Consider the following 21,182-nt stretch of genomic DNA (forward strand, 5'->3'; position numbering starts at 1 on the left):
ACCAGACATGACAGAAGATTGGCTTTCCAAATGAAAGCAGTTTTTTACCCTTGTTGTGGCTTAGAGCATTGTTTCTAAGAGAAGTAGAAGACATGCACTTGATAGTTAAAGCAAACCTCTAGATTTGTGAACCTTTACATGAATTAAGTGAGTGATGTCTAGACTATAATGCTGTAATTTGCCGCATACAGAATTTTCACTGACCTGTTAGTAGTTTGTAAATTTAAAGGAAAAAATATAGAGGTTTTTCAGTATTTTTATAGTGATCATCCATCAGTGGGATAGATTATCAGTATACAATTTGTGAAGGTTCAACACCCAGCTCCTCCACCGATTAGGCGTTATTAGCTCTAGTTGCGGCCAGATGTAAAAAACAGAACAAAACAAAGTAGAACAGGTCCATTTAACCCCTTAACCATCTTTTGGGTTTTTACATTTTCATTTTTTGCTCCGTCTTCCCAAAGCCATAACTTTTTTTTATTTTTCAGTCAATATGGCCTTGTGAGAGCTTGCTTTTTGTGGGACGAGTTGTACTTTTGAACGACTCCATTGGTTTTACCATCTCGTGTACTGAAATTAGGTAAAAAATTCAAAGTGCGATGAAATTGAAAAAGAAGTGCAATTCCACAACTGTAGCTTTTTTTTTTTTTATCATATTCACTAAATGCTAAAACTGACCTGCCACTATGATTCTCCAGGTCATTATGAGTTTGCAGACACCAAACATGTATAGATTCTTTTTTATTTACTGTATTTTTCGGACTATAAGACGCACCTAGGTTTTAGAGAAGAAAAAAAAAAAAATGAAGCAAAAAATGTGTTCATGATGCACTTTTAAGGGGGAGGGGGTCTTCTGCTGACACTGGTATAGGGGCAATGTCCCCCAATTCTGACAATATTCCCCATCCTGGTATATATGCCCTCCCTTCCTTTTATACGTGGTCCCCATCCCCATCCTGGTATGCCTGGCATCCCTCCATCCTGGTATGCATGGAACCCCTCATCCCTGTCCTGGTATGCATGGCATCCCTCATCCCTATCCTGGTATGCATGGCACCCCTAATCCCTATCCTGTTATGCATGACACCCCTCATCCCTAAATTTTGGAGGAAAAAAGTGCGTCTTATAGTCCGAAAAACACGGTAAGTGGTAAAAAAAATTCAAAGTTTGCAAAGAAAAAAAAAAAGAGTCGCCATTTTCCGAGACCTGTAGCGTCTTCATTTTTCGGGATCTGGGGCCGGGTGAGTGCTTATATTTTGCACACCGTGCTGAAGTATTTATTGATGCCATTTTGAGGTGAATACAATCTTTTGATCGCCTGTTATTGTACTTTATTGCAGTGCTGTGGCGACCAAAAAAACTTAATTCTGGCGTTTAGATTTTTTTCTCATTAGGCCATTTACCAATCGGATTCATTCTTTTTGTATATTGATCGGGCGATTCTGAACGCGGTGATGCCAAATATATGTATATTTGATTTTTTTATTTTAAATGGGGCGAAAGGGGGTTGATTTGAACTTTTATATATTTTTAATATTTTTAAAAATATACTGTATATTTTTTTACTTTTCACATACTTCAATAGTCTTCATGGGAGAATAGAAGTTGCGATTAACCGATCGCTTGTGCTACACATATCAAAGCTTCAGCCCTGCTGTGTGTAGCAAAAATGCTCACTTGCTCATAGCATCCCAGCAATATCAACCGCAGGGGTCTCCTTCAGACCCCGGGTTGTCATTGGCGACCCGCGGTCATGTGACATGGGTGCTGATGGGCGGGATTAGTGACACTCGTCCAATGCGTCCATGTTAAATGCCGCTGTCAGAGATTGACAGCGGCATTTAACATGTTAACAGCCGTGAGTGGATCGTGATTCCACCCGCAACTGTTAGGGGCACTTATCAGCTGTACAAATCAGCTGTCATGTGCCCGAAAACATGCGGGATCAGCGCCGAAACCTGCATGGAGTGCAGGGATACTCATACATCCAAGGTCGTAAAGGGGTTAATGTTTTGTGGCTGCTGCTGCATACCTCAGCTCAGCTCCTATAGAAAAGAATGGAAGCTTATCTTCAATATCCTTGTAATACAAAAAGCAGAGAGGCGCACCCGGAGAAGTACCCGGTGGTCTAGTGGGTAAATGTGTTGTGAGGTGGGGGATTATCCGCTCACCTGATAATGCCATATCGAGGGGCTTCGGGCTGCTGCAGGACCACTGCCCCGTCCTCCTTCTCGGTGAAGTAACGTAGTACGGAGTCCCGGTCACCTGATGTCCGCGTCACCAGATAAACGTCATTTAAGGTCCTGGAAGGCTTTTGAGAGCTCTCTAACAGCTCCAAGCAGCTCCAGCCACAATCCCAAGGTTGGGAAAGGCAAATTTTGAACCAAACAATTTGTGGTCAGGAACGGAGCACTAGGTAGCAAGGAGACTGTCAGAGAGGAGATGTTATACACTAACACCAAACACCCCAGTCAGTTAGTTGTTATTACTTCTGGAGATGATCAGGTGTAAACAGATTACAGACTGGAGAACTGTAGTTTGGTACATTGTTTAGTGGTCGCTGCCGGATATTGAAGATATTTTGAAACAAACAATTTGTGGTCAGGAACAGAGCGCTAGGTAGCAAGGAGACTCTCAGAGAGGAGATGTTATACAGACCTGTTTATTACACAATCACTATGTGTTTTGACAGCGGCCTGCTGTCTTGAAACCCCACCTGAGGAAGACAGCAGGCCGCTGTCGAAATGCGTAGTGATTGTGTAATAAACAGGTCTGTATAACATCTCCTCTCTGAGAGTCTCCTTGCTACCTAGCGCTCTGTTCCTGACCACAAATTTTTTGTTTCAAAATATCTTCAATATCCGGCAGTGACCTTATAAATATAAGAATGTCTTGCTAGGACTAATGTACCAAAAAGTGTTACATATGATCATGCAGACAATTATTTTAACTCATGCAGCGGGTAGAGGGAGCTTATCCGCACACCTCTCTTAATACTAGAAGTTCACTCCTATTAATGAAACCCACATTGCCTGACGTTTGCATGTTGTGTGCGTGCAGAGAAAACATCCAGTCAAAGTGTGGATCATATTTAATGGGTTTGTCAGGTCAAAAGTGATAAGTCTGCAGTCACTGTGTGACTGCAGACTTATGAATCCCCCCAGTGTAGGCTCTGTGCACTGCGGGGATTCGCCGGTGTGAGACTCGGGACCGGTGGCTATGCATACATTATATATTCCCCCAACCATTCAGCCCCGCCTCACTCCATACACTTGTATGGAGCAAAGCCACGCCCCGTTTAGTAACGTGGACAGCCAGTGGGTTCGTTCGACTAGAAGGCGCGGCCTCGCTCAATGCAAGTGTATGGAGAGCGCGGCTGTGCCTACTAGAACTAGCTGGGGTATGTATAACACATACATACCCTCCGTTACCGGGTCTCATACCGGCGAATCCCTGCAGCGCACAGTGCCTGCAGACTTATCACTTTTGAGCAGACAAGCCCTTTAACTGTGCTCTCACTGTATAGCAACCATGGAATGTGACTGCTTACTGTCATGCGTAGTAATGCAGCAAGAGAGCTCTTAAAGAAGCACTCCTCCCATCAAAGTTTTTATCTTCTTAATATATTGCAATCATCATATTATATAGCACTGTTTACTTACAATTGCTCATTTTGCCTTTCTACCACCTAATTCTTCTCTTTTCTCTGCTCTATGAAGAAAGAGAAAGTGTCTTGTCCTCACATAAATCATCCCTGTCTTCAACTTCTGACTAGTGTTGAGCCACCCCCGTAGTGTTCGGGTTCGGTTCGGTTCGTCGAACACCGGGATGTTCGAGGAACTGTTTGTCGAACTGTTCGTTGAACACCTTAGAACACAGTCGAACACCGTTAAAACCAATGGCAGGCAAACAAAAACACATAGAAACACATAGAAAACACCTTCAAAGGTGTCCAAAAGCTGACAAACTGCTCAGAAGACGCTCTCTTTAAAAAAGCCGGCCGGCAATTCAGCAGCGGCATACACCGGTACCCGACAATTTAGACAAGAAGGAATAGAGCATCACACATAGATTAGATAGATAGAAACATGTCAGTCACACATATAAGAAGCACAGTGAAAGTGTTGCTTACTGTACTTGTCATTTAGTGTAAAGGATTTATTAAAAAAAACAATAGTGTTTTCGTGCACCGTCTCTTTAAAAAAGCCGGCCGGCGATTCAGCAGCGGTACCCGACAATTTATAACAGAAAGAATAGAGCATCACACATAGATAGATATAAACATGCCAATCACATATATAATAAGTACAGTGACAGTGTTGGTTACTGCACTTGTCATTTAGTGTAAAGGATTTATTTAAAAAAATAATAGTGTTTTCATGCACCGTCTCTTTAAAAAAGCCGGCCGGCAATTCAGCCTCGGTACCCGACAATTTAGAACAGAAAGATAGAGCATCACACATAGATTAGATAGATAGAAACATGTCAGTCACATATATAAGAAGTACAGTGATAGTGTTGATCACTGTACTTGTCATTTAGTGTTAAAATAAAGGATTTATTAAAAAAAAAATTGGCGTGGGGTTCCCAGCAATTTTAGTCTCTAGCGGAGGTTAAGCAGACGGCTGGGGCAGATGTTTGAAGCCTGGGAAGGGGGTAATACCCACGGAGCTTCCCAGGCTACTAATATCAGCCCCCAGCTGAATACCTAGCCTTTACTAGCTATTAAAATGGGGGACCCCCCCAAAAAATGACGTGGGGTCCCCCCTATTTAAATAGCTAGCAAAGGCTAAGCAGACAGATGGGGGCTGATATTAATAGCCCAGGAAGGGTGCCATGAATATTGGCCCCCTCCCAGGCTAGAAACACCAGCCGTCAGCTGTCCCAGAAATGGCGCATCCGTAGGATGCGCCAAATCTGGCACTTAGCCTCGCTCTTCCCACTGCCCTGTAGCGGTGGCAGTGGGGTAATAGGGCTGGGGTTGATGTCAGCTTATAATGCCAGCTGACATCAAGCCCAGGTTAGTAATGGAGAGGCGTCTATAAGACACCCCCATTACTAACCCCATAGTCAAAGTTAAAAGAAAACACAAACACCCAGAATAAAGTCCTTTAATTGAAATAAACATACAATTCTTTATTGTTCTAAATTAAACCATACTTACCATCACGCCCATTCCAGCTGAAGCCAACGATCTCCTGCAATAAAAGTAAAATAATAAACCAACATCATCCTTACCTTTCCATGGTTCCCACGACAGCTTCAGCTCTGCTACATCGAGATGACAGGCTGGACCGCAGCAGAACGCTGCCATCCAGCCTGTCATCCCGCAGACACTGAGAAGCGCAGGCATGCTTGCGCTCCTCAGTGTCTGGCTGTGACGGCATAAAGATGAGCCGAGGTCATGTCCAATGAGCTCGGCTCACCTCATGCACGTCACTGACAGCGTGGGAGAATTCTCACGCTGAAGCGCTGAGTGCAGGAGAATTTTCCCACGCTGTCAGTGACGTGCATGAGGCTGATATTTAAATTTGGCGCACAAATCGGTGATTGGTCGCAGGCAGCGTCCGCGACCAATCAGCACAGTAGTGTTTAACTTTGGCGGCAAGATCAGTGATTGGTCGCGGTCAAGACGGCGACCAATCACCGATTTGGGCGGCACATTTAAATAGCGGCCGCGACCAATTGGATGTCAGCACCGCTCCCCGGTCCTCCCTTCACGCCCTAGCCGCATGGATGTCAGCGGCGCTGCCTGTGCGAATACTTCCGCTGCGAGAACCCGGGACATGAGCGGGCGCTCGGAGCAGAAGTATCCCGACCCGCAGCGCCGCTCCCCGGTCCTCCCTTCACACCCTAGCCGCTGATGTCCCCACAGTATCCGCATGGTGTTACAAAGGTCCGGACATTTGTGTTAAAAATCGCTGATTGGTCGCTGGCGCTGCCCGCGACCAATCACCGATTTGGGCGCCAAATTTAAATATCGGCCGCGACCAATCACCCATCTTGGCTCCACATTTAAACACCGCTGTACTGATTGGTCACAGACGCTATTTAAATGTGGCGCCAAAATCGGTGATTGGTCGCGCCCAGCGTCGGCGACCAATCAGCACAGCGGTGTTTAAATGTGGAGCCAAGATCGGTGATTGGTTGCGGCCGATATTTAAATTTGACGCCCAAATCGATGATTGGTCGCCGGGCAGCGCCAGCGACCAATCAGCGATTTTTAACACAAATGTCCGGATCTTTGTAACACCATGCGGATACTGTGGGGAGATCAGCGGCTAGGGTGTCAAGGGAGGACCGGGGAGCGGAGCTGCGGGTCGGGATACATCTGCTGCGAGCAGTCGCTCATCTCCCGGCTTCTCGCAGCGGAAGTATCCGACCAGGCAGCGGCGCTCCCCAGTCCTCACCAATACGATTCGCTGATTGGTCGCGCTCTCCGCACGCGACCAATCAGTGATCTTGGCGCTAAAGTTAAACACCGCTCTGCTGATTGGTCGTGGAAACTGCCCGCGACCAATCACCGATTTGGGCGCCACATTTAAATAGCGGCCGCGACCAATCAGAGAGATTGGCGCCAAATTTAAACAACGCTCTGCTGATTGGTCGCGGACTCCAGCCGCGACCAATCAGCGAGGTTGGCGCCAAATTTAAACCCCGCTCTGCTAATTGGTCGCGGTCGCCGTCCGCAACCAATCAGCAGTATTGGCGCCAAATTTAAACCCTGCTCGGCTGATTGGTCACGGTTGCCGGCCGCGACCAATCAGCAGTATTGGCGCCAAATTTAAACCCCGCTTTGCTGATGGGTCACGGTTGCCGGCCGCGACCAATCAGCGATTTTGGCGCCAAATTGAAACACCGCTCTGCTGATTGGTCGCGGCCGGCGATTGCGACCAATCAGCATTATTGGCGCCAAATTTAAACCCCGCTCTGCTGATTGGTCGCGACCGCCGGCCGCGACTAATCAACATTGTTGCCGGCAAATTTAAACACCGCCCTGCTGAATGGTCGCGGTCGTGACCAATCACCGTTATTGGCGCCAAATTTAAACACCGCTTTGCTGATTGGTCGCAACCGCGACCAATCAGCATTATTGGCGCAAAATTTAAACCCCGCTCTGCTGATTAGTCGCAACCGCCGGCCGTGACCAATCAGCGATATAGTCGCCAAATTTCAACACCGCTTTGCTGATTGCGGTTGCTGGCCGCGACCAGTCAGCGATTTTGGCGCCAAATTTAAACACCGCTCTGCTGATTGCGCCGGGTCTGCCGCATACATATTCTAGAATACCCGATGCGTTAGAATCGGGCCACCATCTAGTTTCATAAAATAATTTAAAAAAAAATTGACGTGGGGCTTCGCACTATATTTGTGTCCAGCCAGGTACAGCAGGCAGGAACGGGCTGCCCCCAACCACCAGCTGCCTATTTGTACCTGGTTGGACACAACAATATAGGGAAGCCCTTTTTTTCTTAATTATTTCATGAATTTCATGAAATAATTAAAAAAAAAAATACGTGGGGCTTCGCCCTATTTTTGTGTCCAGCCGGGTACAACTAGGCTGCTGGGGACTGGAATCTGCAGCGCAGGGAGGCCCAAGCTTTCTGGGTCCCCCCCGCTGCAAATTGCAGTCCGCAGCCACCACGGAAAATGGCGCGTTCATAGAAGCGCCATCTTCTGGCGCTGTACCCAACTCATCCAGGGCCCTGGTGCGGTGGCTCACTGGGTAATAAAGGGGTTAGGGCCAGCTTGGCATTATCAGCTGGCCCTAAGCCCGAAATTCATGGGGTCACGCCAATATTAGACATGACCGCCATGAATTTCTAGTAAAGTATTTAAAAAAAACACAACACCCAGAATAAAGTCCTTTAATTGAAATAAACACACAATTCTTTATTGTTCTAAATTAAACCATACTTACCGTCATGCCGATTCCAGCTGAAGCCAATGTCTTCTGCAATAAAAGTAAAATAATAAAGCAACCTCATCCTTACCTTTCCATGGTTCCCACGACAGCTTCAGCTCTGCTACATCGAGATGACAGGCTGGACCGCAGCAGAACGCTGCCATCCAGCCTGTCATCCCGCAGACACTGAGAAGGGCAGGCATGCTTGCGCTCCTCAGTGTCTCGCTGTGACGGCATAAAGATGAGACGAGTTCATGTCCAATGATCTCAGCTCACCTCATGCACGTCACTGACAGCGTGGGAAAATTCTCCTGCACTCAGCGCTACAGCGTGAGAATTCTCCCACGCTGTCAGTGACGTGCATGAGGTGAGCTGAGATCATTGGACATGAATGAGCTCACCTCATGCACGTCACTGACAGCGTGGGAAAATTCTCACGCTGTAGCGCTGAGTGCAGGAGAATTCTCCCACGCTGTCAGTGACGTGCATGAGGTGAGTTGAGTTCATTGGACATGAACTCGTCTCATCTTTATGCCGTCACAGCGAGACACTGAGGAGCGCAAGCATGCCTGCGCTTCTCAGTGTCCGCGGCATGGCAAGCTGGATGGCAGCGTTCTGCTGCGGTCCAGCCTGTCATCTCGATGTAGCAGAGCTGAAGCTGTCGTGGGAACCATGGAAAGGTAAGGATGATGTTGCTTTATTATTTTATTTTTATTGCAGGAGATCATTGGCTTCAGCTGGAATGGGCGTGGTGGTAAGTATGGTTTAATTTAGAACAATAAAGGAATGTGTCTTTATTTCAATTAAAGGAGTTTATTCTGGGTGTTTGTGTTTTCTTTTAACTTTGACTATGGGATTAGTAATGGGGGTGTCTTATAGACGCCTCTCCATTACTAACCTGGGCTTGATGTCAGCTGGCATTATAAGCTGACATCAACCCCAGCCCTATTACCCCACTGCCACCGCTACAGGGCAGTGGGAAGAGCGAGGCTAAGTGCCTGAATTAGCGCATCCTATGGATGCGCCAGTTCTGGGGCGGCTGACGGCTGGTGTTTCTAGCCTGGGAGGGGGCCAATATTCATGGCACCCTTCCTGGGCTATTAATATCAGCCCCCAGCTGTCTGCCTAGCCTTTGCTAGCTATTAAAATAGGGAGGACCCCACGTCATTTTTTTGGGGGGAGTCCCCCATTTTAATAGCTAGTAAAGGCTAGGTATTCAGCTGGGGGCTGATATTAGTAGCCTGGAAAGCTCCATGGGTATTACCCCCCTCCCAGGCTTCAAACATCTGCCCCAGCCATCTGCTTAACCTCCGCTAGAGCCTAAAATTATGGGGACCCCCACGCCAATTTTTTTTTAAATAAATTCTTTATTTTAACACTAAATGACAAGTACAGTAAGCAACACTGTCACTGTACTTCATATATATGTGACTGACATGTTTCTATCTATCTAATCTATGTGTGATTCTCTATTCTTTCTATTCTAAATTGTCGGGTACCGCTGCTGAATTGCCGGCCGGCTTTTTTAAAGAGACGGTGCATGAAAACACTATTATTTTTTTTGATAAATCCTTTACACTAAATGACAAGTACAGTAAGCAACACTGTCACTGTACTTCGTATATATGTGGCTGACTTGTTTCTATCTATCTAATCTATGTGTGATGCTCTATTCTTTCTGTTCTAAATTGTCGGGTACCGGTCTATGCCGCTGCTGAATTGCCGCTTTTCATGTTTCACTGTTGGCACTGTTCCCATCGATATGGGCAATCACTGTGTAACGGGTCTGGGAGGCGGAACCTCTGAGCAACTATACAAGGGGGCGATCCTTGTAAGGAAGCGGGTGGTGACCAGGGAAGACGGGCAGGTAGTCACTGCAGGTGACCGGGACAGTCTCTGGGTAAACGGGCAGGAGGTCACGGCAAGTGACCGGGACGGTCTCTGGGTAAACGGGCAGGAGGTCACAGCAAGTGACCGGGGCAGTCTCTGGGAGAACGGGCAGGGGGTCACAGCAAGTGACCGGGACAGTCTTTGGGTTTAGGGTTGGTACGACCTGTGACGGCTGAGCCTCCAGGTAGGCTAGCAGGCGGATGGCAGGTGTGTGCTCCCAGGTGAGCAGGCGAGAGTCTCTGGATAAGCAGGTGGTCACAGCATGTGACGGCGGAGCCTCCAGGTAGGCTAACAGGCGGATGCAGATGAGTGCTCCCAGGTGAGCAGGCGAGAGTCTCTGGATAAGCAGGTGGTCACAGCTTATGACAGTGGAGCCTCCAGGTAGGCTAACTGGCAGGTAGCAGATGAGCGCTCCCAGGTGAGCAGGCAAGAGTCTCTGGACTGGCAGATGGTCACAGCATGTGACAGCGGAGCCTCCAGGTAGGCTAACAGACAGGTAGCAGGTGAGCGCTCCCAGGTGAGCGGGCAAGCTGGTCCATAGACAGACTGACAGGTGTCGGAAGGCAGACCGTCGGACCTCAGGCTAGCAAGCAGGAAAGCGGATGACAGGCAGGAATCAGGCAGCAAACTGGCAGGAAACTGGCAAGCAACTGGCAGGTAACTGGCAGGTAACAGGCAACGGGACCTGAGGGCTGAAGCAGAGTAGTGAACAGTGCAACAACATTGCTCGGGCACCTCCATTTTGGAGGAGGTGCCTTATATATGGTGAAGTCCTCCGGCCATTGGCCGGGGACTCCTTAGGACGGCGCGCGCGGCCCCTTTAAGAGGGAGGGAGCGCGCGCGCGCCCTAAGCACCGTGGCCGGGAAGGAGCGCGCGCTGCCAGCAGAGCGGGAGGAGGACGCCGGGCTCGGAGCGGAGGGGTGAGGGGAACAGCGTCCCTGCCTAGCAGGGGGCAGGGACGCCGACGCTACAGTACTCCCCCCCTCTAGGCCCCCCCTTTTTTACGCCAGACAGAAATTTAGCAAGGATGAGAGGGGCATGGATGTTCTCCTGGGGCTCCCACGTTCTCTCCTCAGGACCAAACCCCTTCCAATCTACTAGAAAAAAGGTCTTTCCTCTTACCCTTTTGGTGGCCAGAATGTTCTCTACCTCAAACTCGTCTTCAGCAGAAACCGGAGCAGGAGGCGTACCTGTAGACTTGGAAAAAGAGTTAAGTACCATGGGTTTGAGGAGAGATACATGGAAGGAGTTAGGGATCCGTAGGTTGGCCGGGAGTTTCAATTTATAGGCCACCGGGTTGATCTGACTGATAACCTCCAGAGGACCGATGAACCGAGGCCCTAACTTATAGGAAGGAATCTTGAGCCGGACATACTTGGACGAGAGCCAGACTTTATCCCCAGGACGGAATTGTCGAGGATCCAGACGTTTTTTGTCAGCGTGTCTTTTCATCCTCTCGGACGACTGAAGGAGTGCGGATCGGGTACTCTCCCAAATGGAGGAAAATTTGTTAACGAGAGATTCCGCAGCCGGATTATCCACCGAGGTGGAGACGGGAAATGGGATCCGAGGATGCTGACCGAAGACTACAAAAAACGGTGATTTGGAGGAAGATTCGCTCTCGTGGTTATTGTACGAGAATTCAGCCCATGGCAGGAGATCCACCCAGTCAGAATGGTGGGCATTAACGAAGTTCCGGAGGTAACTGGTCAGGTTCTGATTGATCCGCTCCACTTGACCATTAGACTGTGGGTGGTAAGCGGAGAAGTCCAGGGTGACATCTAGCAGTTTACAAGTGGCTCTCCAGAAGCGTGAGGTGAACTGTACCCCACGATGCGACACGATGTGGAGGGGCAGGCCATGAAGACGAAAGATGTGGCGGATAAAATCTTTAGCCAGCTCGGGTGCAGATGGGAAGCCTGGCAGGGGAACAAAATGAGCCATCTTGGAAAAGCGGTCAGCGACCACCCAAATGACCGTACAACCAGCAGAGACGGGGAGATCAGTTATGAAGTCCATAGCTATATGCTGCCAGGGGGCAGCAGGTACAGGAAGCGGAAGGAGGCGACCGGCTGACAGATGTCTCGGAACCTTGTTGCGGGCGCAGGACACACAGGCAGAAACAAAGTCAATTACGTCCTTGTGCAGGGTAGGCCACCAGTAGTGCCGGGTAATAAGCTGGAGGGTCTTTTTCTGACCGGCGTGGCCAGCTAGTTTAGACGAGTGACCCCAGTGTAGGATCTTCTCCCGATCAGGTACTGATGCGAACGTCTTACCGGGAGGGAGACGATTTAGACTCACGGGAGCCACCTGCATTACTCTGGCGGGATCGATGATGTGTTTAGGTTCCTCCTCGAGATCAGACACCAGAAAGGATCGGGACAAGGGGTCCGCCTTGATGTTTTTGTCAGCCGGGCGAAAATGAAGAACAAAATCAAAGCGAGCAAAAAACAAGGACCACCGGGCTTGGCGCGGGTTAAGTCTCTGGGCATGCTGGAGGTAAGCCAAGTTCTTGTGGTCAGTGTAAATTATTACCGAGTGAAGAGCCCCTTCGAGCAGGTAACGTCACTCCTCCAATGCCAGCTTGATGGCCAATAACTCTCGATCTCCTATGGAATAGTTGCGCTCCGAAGGGGAGAAGAGTTTGGAGAAGAAGCCACAAGTTACCATTCTCCCGGAAGACGATTTTTGGGTAAGTACCGCTCCGGCTCCAGAGGAGGAAGCGTCAACTTCCAGGAAGAACTGCTTGTTGCCATCTGGGCGATGCAGCACCGGGGCGGAAGAGAAGGCCTGTTTTAAGGAAAGAAAGGCCTCCTCTGCTTCGGGCGGCCACTCTTTGGGATTAGTGCCCTTACGGGTGAGCGCAGAAATTGGGGCAGTCCGGGAAGAGAAGTGCGGTATGAAGAGGCGGTAGTAGTTGGCGAAGCCCAGGAACCGCTGAATGGCCCTCAACCCCTCCGGTCGAGGCCACTTCTCGATGGCAGACAGTTTCTTAGGATCCATTCGTAGGCCGGTCTGAGAAATTATGTAGCCCAAAAATGGAAGCGAGGTCTGCTCAAAAAGGCACTTCTCATATTTAGCGAAGAGGTGGTTCTGCCTGAGCCTGAGCAGGATCTGACGAACATCCCTCCGGTGAGTCTGGAGATCCGGAGAGAAGACCAAGATGTCGTCCAGGTACACCACCACGCAGGAGTAGAGAAGGTCCCGGAAGATGTCATTGACCAACTCTTGAAAGACGGCGGGAGCGTTACAGAGACCGAAGGGCATTACCAGATATTCATAGTGGCCGTCCCGGGTGTTGAATGCCATCTTCCATTCATCCCTCTGACGGATACGGACCAGGTTGTACGCCCCACGAAGGTCCAGTTTGGTGAAGATTCTAGCCCCCCCTCAGACGATCAAATAATTCCGGAATGAGCGGAAGGGGGTACTTATTCTTCACCGTGATCTGGTTTAGGCCTCTATAGTCTATGCAGGGACGGAGAGAGCCGTCCTTCTTTTTAACGAAGAAGAAGCCTGCTCCCGCCGGGGAGGTAGATTTCCGGATAAATCCCCGGGCCAGGTTCTCCTCAATATATTCGGACATAGACCGGGTCTCAGCAGCGGACAATGGGTAAATACGCCCACGGGGAGGAGTAGTACCGGGTAACAGGTCGATAGGGCAGTCGTATGGTCTATGAGGGGGTAGTGTCTCTGACTCCTTTTTATTAAAGACATCAGCATATGACCAATAAGGAATCGGAAGTCCAGGTAGATTAGCTGGGGTAGGAGAAGGACGGACGGGATGGACGGGAACCAAACAAGTCTTATGGCAGTCCTGTCCCCAGCGAAGGACTTCTCCGGTCTGCCAGTCAAGCACGGGTGCATGTTTCTGGAGCCAAGGTAGGCCTAGCAAGAGGGCATGAGAGAGTCCAGGCAGAACATGAAAGGAGATACTCTCAGAATGCAGCATTCCCACCTGCAGAGTAATGGATTCGGTGATGAGTTGGATGGGACGTGGTAAGAGGCCCCCATCCACGGCAGCGACAGATAAGGGTACAGCCAGAGGTTTGGTGGGGATGCGGTATTTCTCTACCAGGGACTGTGAAATAAGATTCCCGGCTGCTCCAGAGTCAAGTTGGGCTAGTTCGAAATAACGGTTCTCCCCGCAGACGATTGAGACTGACAACAGCAGAGATGGAGAGGATTTATTCTTGTCTAGGACGACCTCTCTCAGCGATCCTAGACACAGGCGTTTCCCGACCTCTCCGGGCAGGTACGGATCCGGTGCTCCTTACTGCCACAGTAGAAGCAGCTCCCCTCGGCACGGCGTAAGTCTTGACGGGTTTTGACCATCTTGGTCTGGTCGACCTGCATAGGCTCAGGAGAGTGTGCCTGGGGAGAAACGGAGGGAATAACGGGTTTCTGGAAGATGGGAGCTAGACGTGGAAACCTTCTCTCACGAGAGACCTCTTTGGCGCGCTCCTGGAACCGTAGGTCAATCCGGGTGGCAAGAGTTATTAAGTCGTCGAGAGTGGTAGGAATGTCCCGACCGGCGAGTTCATCTTTAATACGGCCGGACAGACCCTCCCAGAAGACAGACACCAGAGCGTCGTTATCCCAGGCCAGCTCTGAGGCAAGGGTACGGAACCGTATGGCATATTGGCCCACGGTGAGATCTCCCTGATGGAGGCGTAGCAGAGACGATGCGGATGAGGTCTTCCGTCCGGGTTCATCGAAGACTTTCCGGAAAGCCGTGAGAAAGGCTGACAAGTCGGACACCAGAGGGTCTCCTCTCTCCCATAGAGGATTCAGCCAAGCCAGAGCCTCCCCCGTGAGGTGGGACATGATAAAGGCCACTTTGGACCGGTCGGAGATAAACTGGTGGGACAAGAGTTCGAAGTGCAGGGTGCACTGGTTTATGAAGCCACGAGCTTGAGCGGAGTCACCTCCGTAGCGAGTAGGTGCGGAAAGCCGAGGTCCAGGACAGGATACCATGGTATTGGTGGGCAGCGGCGCTGCTGGGTTGCGAGTCATGACACTAGCGGTGGTTGCTGGTGGAGCAGTCAGAGTGTCCAGGCGAGAGTTGACATTCCGCAGGTGACCCAGGATGGACTCCTGTTGGGACCTCTGACAGGACAGTTCATGACATAGGTCCGAGAGCGAGGGAGCTTGGGTACCACCGGGTTCCATGGCCCGAGCAAACTGTAACGGGTCTGGGAGGCGGAACCTCTGAGCAACTATACAAGGGGGCGATCCTTGTAAGGAAGCGGGTGGTGACCAGGGAAGACGGGCAGGTAGTCACAGCAGGTGACCGGGACAGTCTCTGGGTAAACGGGCAGGAGGTCACAGCAAGTGACCGGGGCAGTCTCTGGGAGAACGGGCAGGGGGTCACAGCAAGTGACCGGGACAGTCTCTGGGTATAGGGTTGGTACGACCTGTGACGGCTGAGCCTCCAGGTAGGCTAGCAGGCGGATGGCAGGTGTGTGCTCCCAGGTGAGCAGGAGAGAGTCTCTGGATAAGCAGGTGGTCACAGCATGTGATGGTGGAGCCTCCAGGTAGGCTAACAGGCGGATGCAGATGAGTGCTCCCAAGTGAGCAGGCGAGAGTCTCTGGATAAGCAGGTGGTCACAGCTTGTGACGGCGGAGCCTCCAGGTAGGCTAACTGGCAGGTAGCAGATGAGCGCTTCCAGGTGAGCAGGCAAGAGTCTCTGGACTGGCAGATGGTCACAGCACGTGACGGCGGAGCCTCCAGGTAGGCTAACAGACAGGTAGCAGGTGAGCGCTCCCAGGTGAGCGGGCAAGCTGGTCCATAGACAGACTGACAGGTGTCGGAAGGCAGACCGTCGGACCTCAGGCTAGCAAGCAGGAAAGCGGATGACAGGCAGGAATCAGGCAGCAAACTGGCAGGAAACTGGCAGGCAACTGGCAGGTAACTGGCAGGTAACAGGCAACGGGACCTGAGGGCTGAAGCAGAGTAGTGAACAGTGCAACAACATTGCTCGGGCACCTCCATTTTGGAGGAGGTGCCTTATATATGGTGAAGTCCTCCGGCCATTGGCCGGGGACTCCTTAGGACAGCGCGCGCGGCCCCTTTAAGAGGGAGGGAGCGCGCGCGCCCTAAGCACCGTGGCCGGGAAGGAGCGCGCGCTGCCAGCAGAGCGGGAGGAGGACACCGGGCTCGGAGCGGAGGGGTGAGGGGAACAGCGTCCCTGCCTAGCAGGGGGCAGGGACGCCGACGCTACACACTGTAATGCCACAACCACCATGGCTGTGGCATTACAGTGAGTGGCAGGCAATCCCTGCATGATTGGTGCTCAAAATAGCGCCAGACATGCAGGACACGCTTTTGGTGCACGAACAGTTATCGAACATAACCTCGAACAGCCGAATTTTTTGCAAATCGTTCGGGTTCGTCGAACAACTCGAACACCGCCCAAAACAGCTCGAATTTGAGATTGGCGAACAGTTCTAGTCGAACACCGCTCATCTCTACTTCTGACCCAGGTACTCGTCTTCTCTCCCCTGCTATAGATTTTTGCAGTGATGACTCATTACTTGTGCAAGGAAAATTGAGCTCTTATTTCTACATAAAGCTTAGAAGGATTCAGCTAGTCAGTTTTTAATCATGTGATGTCACAGACCTAATAGAAAACAGAAGAATTAACTAGGTAGAAAGTCAAAATGAGCAATTGTAAGTACACTGTGCTATACTGTATAATATGATTGCAATATATTAAGAGGAATTTTTTTTTGATGTGATGTGTCTTTAGTTTCAAGAGATATACAATTGTCTGCTCTTCGCCAAATGTTTGAAAATTTTAATTTGCATTCCCTTTAGTGTCTTATTAATAACATATTTCTAGATAACTATGTTGTTTATTTGTTCTTGATTTTTTTATATACAGTACAGACCAAAAGTTTGGACACACCTTCTCATTTAAAGATTTTTCTGTATTTTCATGACTATGAAAATTGTGCATTCACAGTGAAGGCATCAAAACTATGAATTAACACATGTGGAATTATATACTTAACAAAAAAGTGTGAAACAACTGAAAATATGTCTTATATTATAGGTTTTTCAAAGTAGCCAACTTTTGCTTTGATGACTGCTTTGCATACTTTTGGCATTCTCTTGATGAGCTTCAAGAGGTAGTCACCGGAAATGGTCTTCCAACAATCTTGAAGGAGTTCCAAGAGATGCTTAGCACTTGTTGGCCCTTTTGCCTTCACTCTGCGGTCCAGCTCACCCCAAACCATCTCGATTGGGTTCAGGTCTGGTGACTGTGGAGGCCAGGTCATCTGGCGTAGCACCCCATCACTCTCCTTCTTGGTCAAATAGTCCTTACACAGCCTGGAGGTGGTTTGGGGTCATTGTCCTGTTGAAAAATAAATGATGGTCCAACTAAACGCAAACTGGATGGAATAGCATGCCGCTGCAAGATGCTGTGGTAGCCATGCTGGTTCAGTATGCCTTCAATTTTGAATAAATCCCCAACAATGTCACCAGCAAAGCACCCCCACACCATAACACCTCCTCCTCCATGCTTCACGATGGGAACCAGGCATGTAGAGTCCATCCGTTCACCTTTTCTTCTTCGCACAAAGACACGGTGGTTGGAAAAAAAAGATCTCAAATTTGGACTCATCAGACCAAAGCACAGATTTCCACTGGTCTAATGTCCATTCCTTGTGTTCTTTAGCCCAAACAAGTCTCTTCTGCTTGTTGTCTGTCCTTAGCAGTGGTTTCCTAGCATCTATTTTACCATGAAGGCCTGCTGCACAAAGTCTCCTCTTAACAGTTGTTGAAGAAATGTGTCTGCTGCTAGAACTCTGTGTGGCATTGACCTGGTTTCTAATCTGAGCTGCTGTTAACCTGCGATTTCTGAGGCTGGCGACTCGGATAGGTATTCGAGCAAGTATAGTGGTGCTACAAAAGGTTAAAACTTAACATTTATTACAAATGAATAAAAAGTGATGAACAAGTCACAAGGACCTAAAAGCAAGTATATGCCTGCCTGTGGTGGTGAGTAACCATAATAATCAGTATATCCAGTTTTTCCAATTAGCCATTATAAAAATTTTAAATTTGGGGCTAAAACAACATTTTAGTGGTAAAAATATAATTATTCTTTCTTCACAGCCCAATGATCTAAAATTCTGTGAGGCACATGTGGTGTCAACATGTTCACTCCACCCCTATATTAATTCTTTCTGGGGTACAGTAAATGTTGTCATTATGGTGGGTTCCGCTGTTCTGGCACCTGAAGGGCTCTGGCAATGTGGCATAGCACCCTCAAACCATTCTAGGAAAATCTGAATATGGCAGTTTTTCCCTTCTGAGCTTTGCACTATGCCTCAAAAGTAGTATTCAACCACATATGGGGTATCAGTTTTCCTCTGAGAAATTGTGCAACAAATTGTACCATTCATTTTCTCATATTATCCCTTGGAACCAAAGCAATATTTAAGCAAAAAAAATGGTAATTTTCCATTGACTCCGTCCAATGTTATAAAATTCTGTGAATCGCCTGAGGGTTAAAAATGCTCACTACACCCATAGATGAATTCCACAATATGTGTAGTTTCCAAAATTGGGTCAATTGTGGGGGTTTATGCTTTTCTAGCATGCCAAGGGCTCTTCAAATGTGACATGGCATCCACAATCCATTCCAGTCAATATTGCGGTCCAGAACACAATTGCACTTCTTCCCTTCCGAGTCCTGACATGTGCCCAAACAGTAGTTTTCCACCACATATATGGTATTGGTGTACTCAGGAGAAACTGTACAACAAATTGTATGGTCCATTTTCTTCTGTTACCCTTGTGAAAAATGAAAAATTTGGGGCTGAAGCAACATTTTTGCAGGAAAAAGTATTTTTTTCATTTTCAAGGCTCAACGTTATAAAATTCTGTGAAGCAGCTGTGGACTCAAAGTGCTCACCACACCTTTAAAGAAATTCCTTGAGGGATGTAGTTTCCAAAATGGGTCACTTGTGGGGGTCTTTACTGTTTAGGCACTTCAGAGGCTCTGCAAACACGATATAGCGTCCGCCATCTATTCCAGTTAATTTTGCACTCGAAAAGAATATGTGCTCTTTCCATTCCCAGCTCTGTCGTGTGCCCAAACAGTGGTTTTCCACCACATTTTGGGTATCAGTGTATTCAGGAGAAACTGCACAACATATTTAATGGTCTATTTTCTCCTATTACCGTTGTAAAAATGAAAACTTTTGTGCAAACACAACATTTTTTGTGGGAAAAATGTGATTTTTTATTTTCACGGCTCAACATTATAAAATTCTGTGAACTTGCAGGTTCAAGGTGCTCACCACACCTCTAGATAATTTCATTTTTGGGTGTAGTTTCCAAAATGGGGTCAATTGTGTAGATTTCCGTTGCTTATGCACATCAAGGGCTCTGCAAACACAACATGGTGTTCACTATCTGTTCCAGTCAAATTTGTGCACTCCTACTCCCATCAGTTGTAGGTTGTTTTAATTAGCTTTTTCCTTCCTGCCCCATAAATTGTTGGCTTTTTAGTCCAAGAGAGGTGTCTTTTCTCAGGACAGGGACCCAACAATAAAAGTAAGCTTTGACGTTAGCTATTGGGCTCATATACATTGGACAATTTATGTGCTAAGTACCTTCCTTCTACTGTATATTTTCCTAGAGCAAAATTTTTTGCTGTTCCATTTTTCCAAAAATTCCGCATGTACATTATGTAGCATTTATCTATTTTTCATGGCAGTAATGCAGTTCCAATTGTCCAAATTTGCCATTCTAGCAACCTAGAGTGCAGCTATATATATTTTTTGAAAAGGGGGAAGACATACAAGACTTACAATAGACAGAAGGAGGAAAGGATGAAGGCAGGTATTGGGATGTAAAGATGGGAAAAGAATGAGTAAGTCAGTAGAAACGCTTCTCAAATATTTAGGGGTATCCAGAAAGTGTCCCAAGGGGACCAGATGAGATTACATTTCTCAATCCTGTTTTCATTCATAGCAGTGCATTATCCAAAAATTCTAATGTCTTTGATCCTAGTCTATAGGTCTAGTAGGGATGGGGGAGACGTTTGCTTCCAATGGGATGCTATTAAACATCTTGCAGCTGTCAGTATACGAAAAAGAATTCTAATAGTAGTGTTGAGCCACCCCCGTAGTGTTAGAGTTCGGTTCGGTTCGTCGAACATCCGTATGTTCGCCGAACTGTTCGTCGAACTGTTCGTCGAACACCTTTGAACACCGTTAAAGCCAATGGCAGGCAAACAAAAACATAGAAACACATAGAAAACACTTCAAAGGTGTCCAGAAGCTGAAAAACTGCTCAGAAGACACAACTAACACATGGAAAAGTGACAAGTACATATAGTCATGCGAAAAGAAAAGAGGTGGAGGAGTAAAAGGAAGGGGAGACACAGATATAGGCATGTCATGCCCTTCTAAAATCAAGAAAGGCTGGAGTAAAAATCTAAAATCAGCCTACCAACACCCAGACGTCGTGACAAGAAAATGAAAAAAAGAAATATCTTTAGGTAGAATGGCGGTTCCATTCAGAACACTTTACTTACAAGACGTAGTGGTATCCCCGTTGTGAGTTGTGCCAAAAAGGAACCCAATACATTCGGACTAATCCTCCTTTTGTCATATCCAAGGGGCAGGTCCGTAAATGACAACATCGACGCGGAACCAAGTACAGTAGTATATACTGTACATCCTTTGACAAGGCAATCAGGCGGATCAAGAAGTTGGGAAGGGTCACCCTAATGGCCAAAACAGACATTGATGCGGCATTCCGGTTACTTACTACCTGTGCCTCCGAATAGTGTCCACCTATTGGGCTGCTTCTGGGAAGGAGCATACTATATAGATCGCTGTTTGCCCATGGGGTACTCCAGATCCTGCTCACTATTTGAGGCGTTTAGTTGCTTCCTCGAATGGGTTGTAATGGACGTTTCTAAGGGGGCACATATTATCCATTACCTCGACAACTTCTTATGCCTGGGCCCAAAAGATTCGCAACAGTGTGAATACACGCGGTAGTCCACCTGTGAGAAGGAGAGAGCTGGAGGGAGAGCGGACACCACAGAGCCGAGGGGTTAGATGGAGAACGGAAGAAGGAAAGAGGGCGAGGGAGGTAAGGGAGTACAGTGGAAGGCCGACCTGAGCTCCCCCACGTTCCTGCTGGGCGGGGAACAGCCCTGGGAAGAAAAACCGCTTGCGCATCCCTTTGAGGTTACGGGCGAAAGCGGGCAGAGGGACTCCGCTGGAGTGCGAAGCCGACACGGCCAGTCCGTTCCTGCCCGTGCGACCTCCGTGTCGCCGGGTTTGTGCCAGAGCCGCGGTGGACCCTGACGGCCAGCCCCCCTCTCCCAATACTGGTGCCTGTCTGCTGGTGGG

This window comes from Phyllobates terribilis, unplaced genomic scaffold (assembly GCF_046119375.1).
Source record: "Phyllobates terribilis strain yellow unplaced genomic scaffold, ASM4611937v1 Scaffold_1__5_contigs__length_1240528914, whole genome shotgun sequence".
In the NCBI taxonomy this organism is placed as follows: Eukaryota; Metazoa; Chordata; class Amphibia; order Anura; family Dendrobatidae; genus Phyllobates; species Phyllobates terribilis.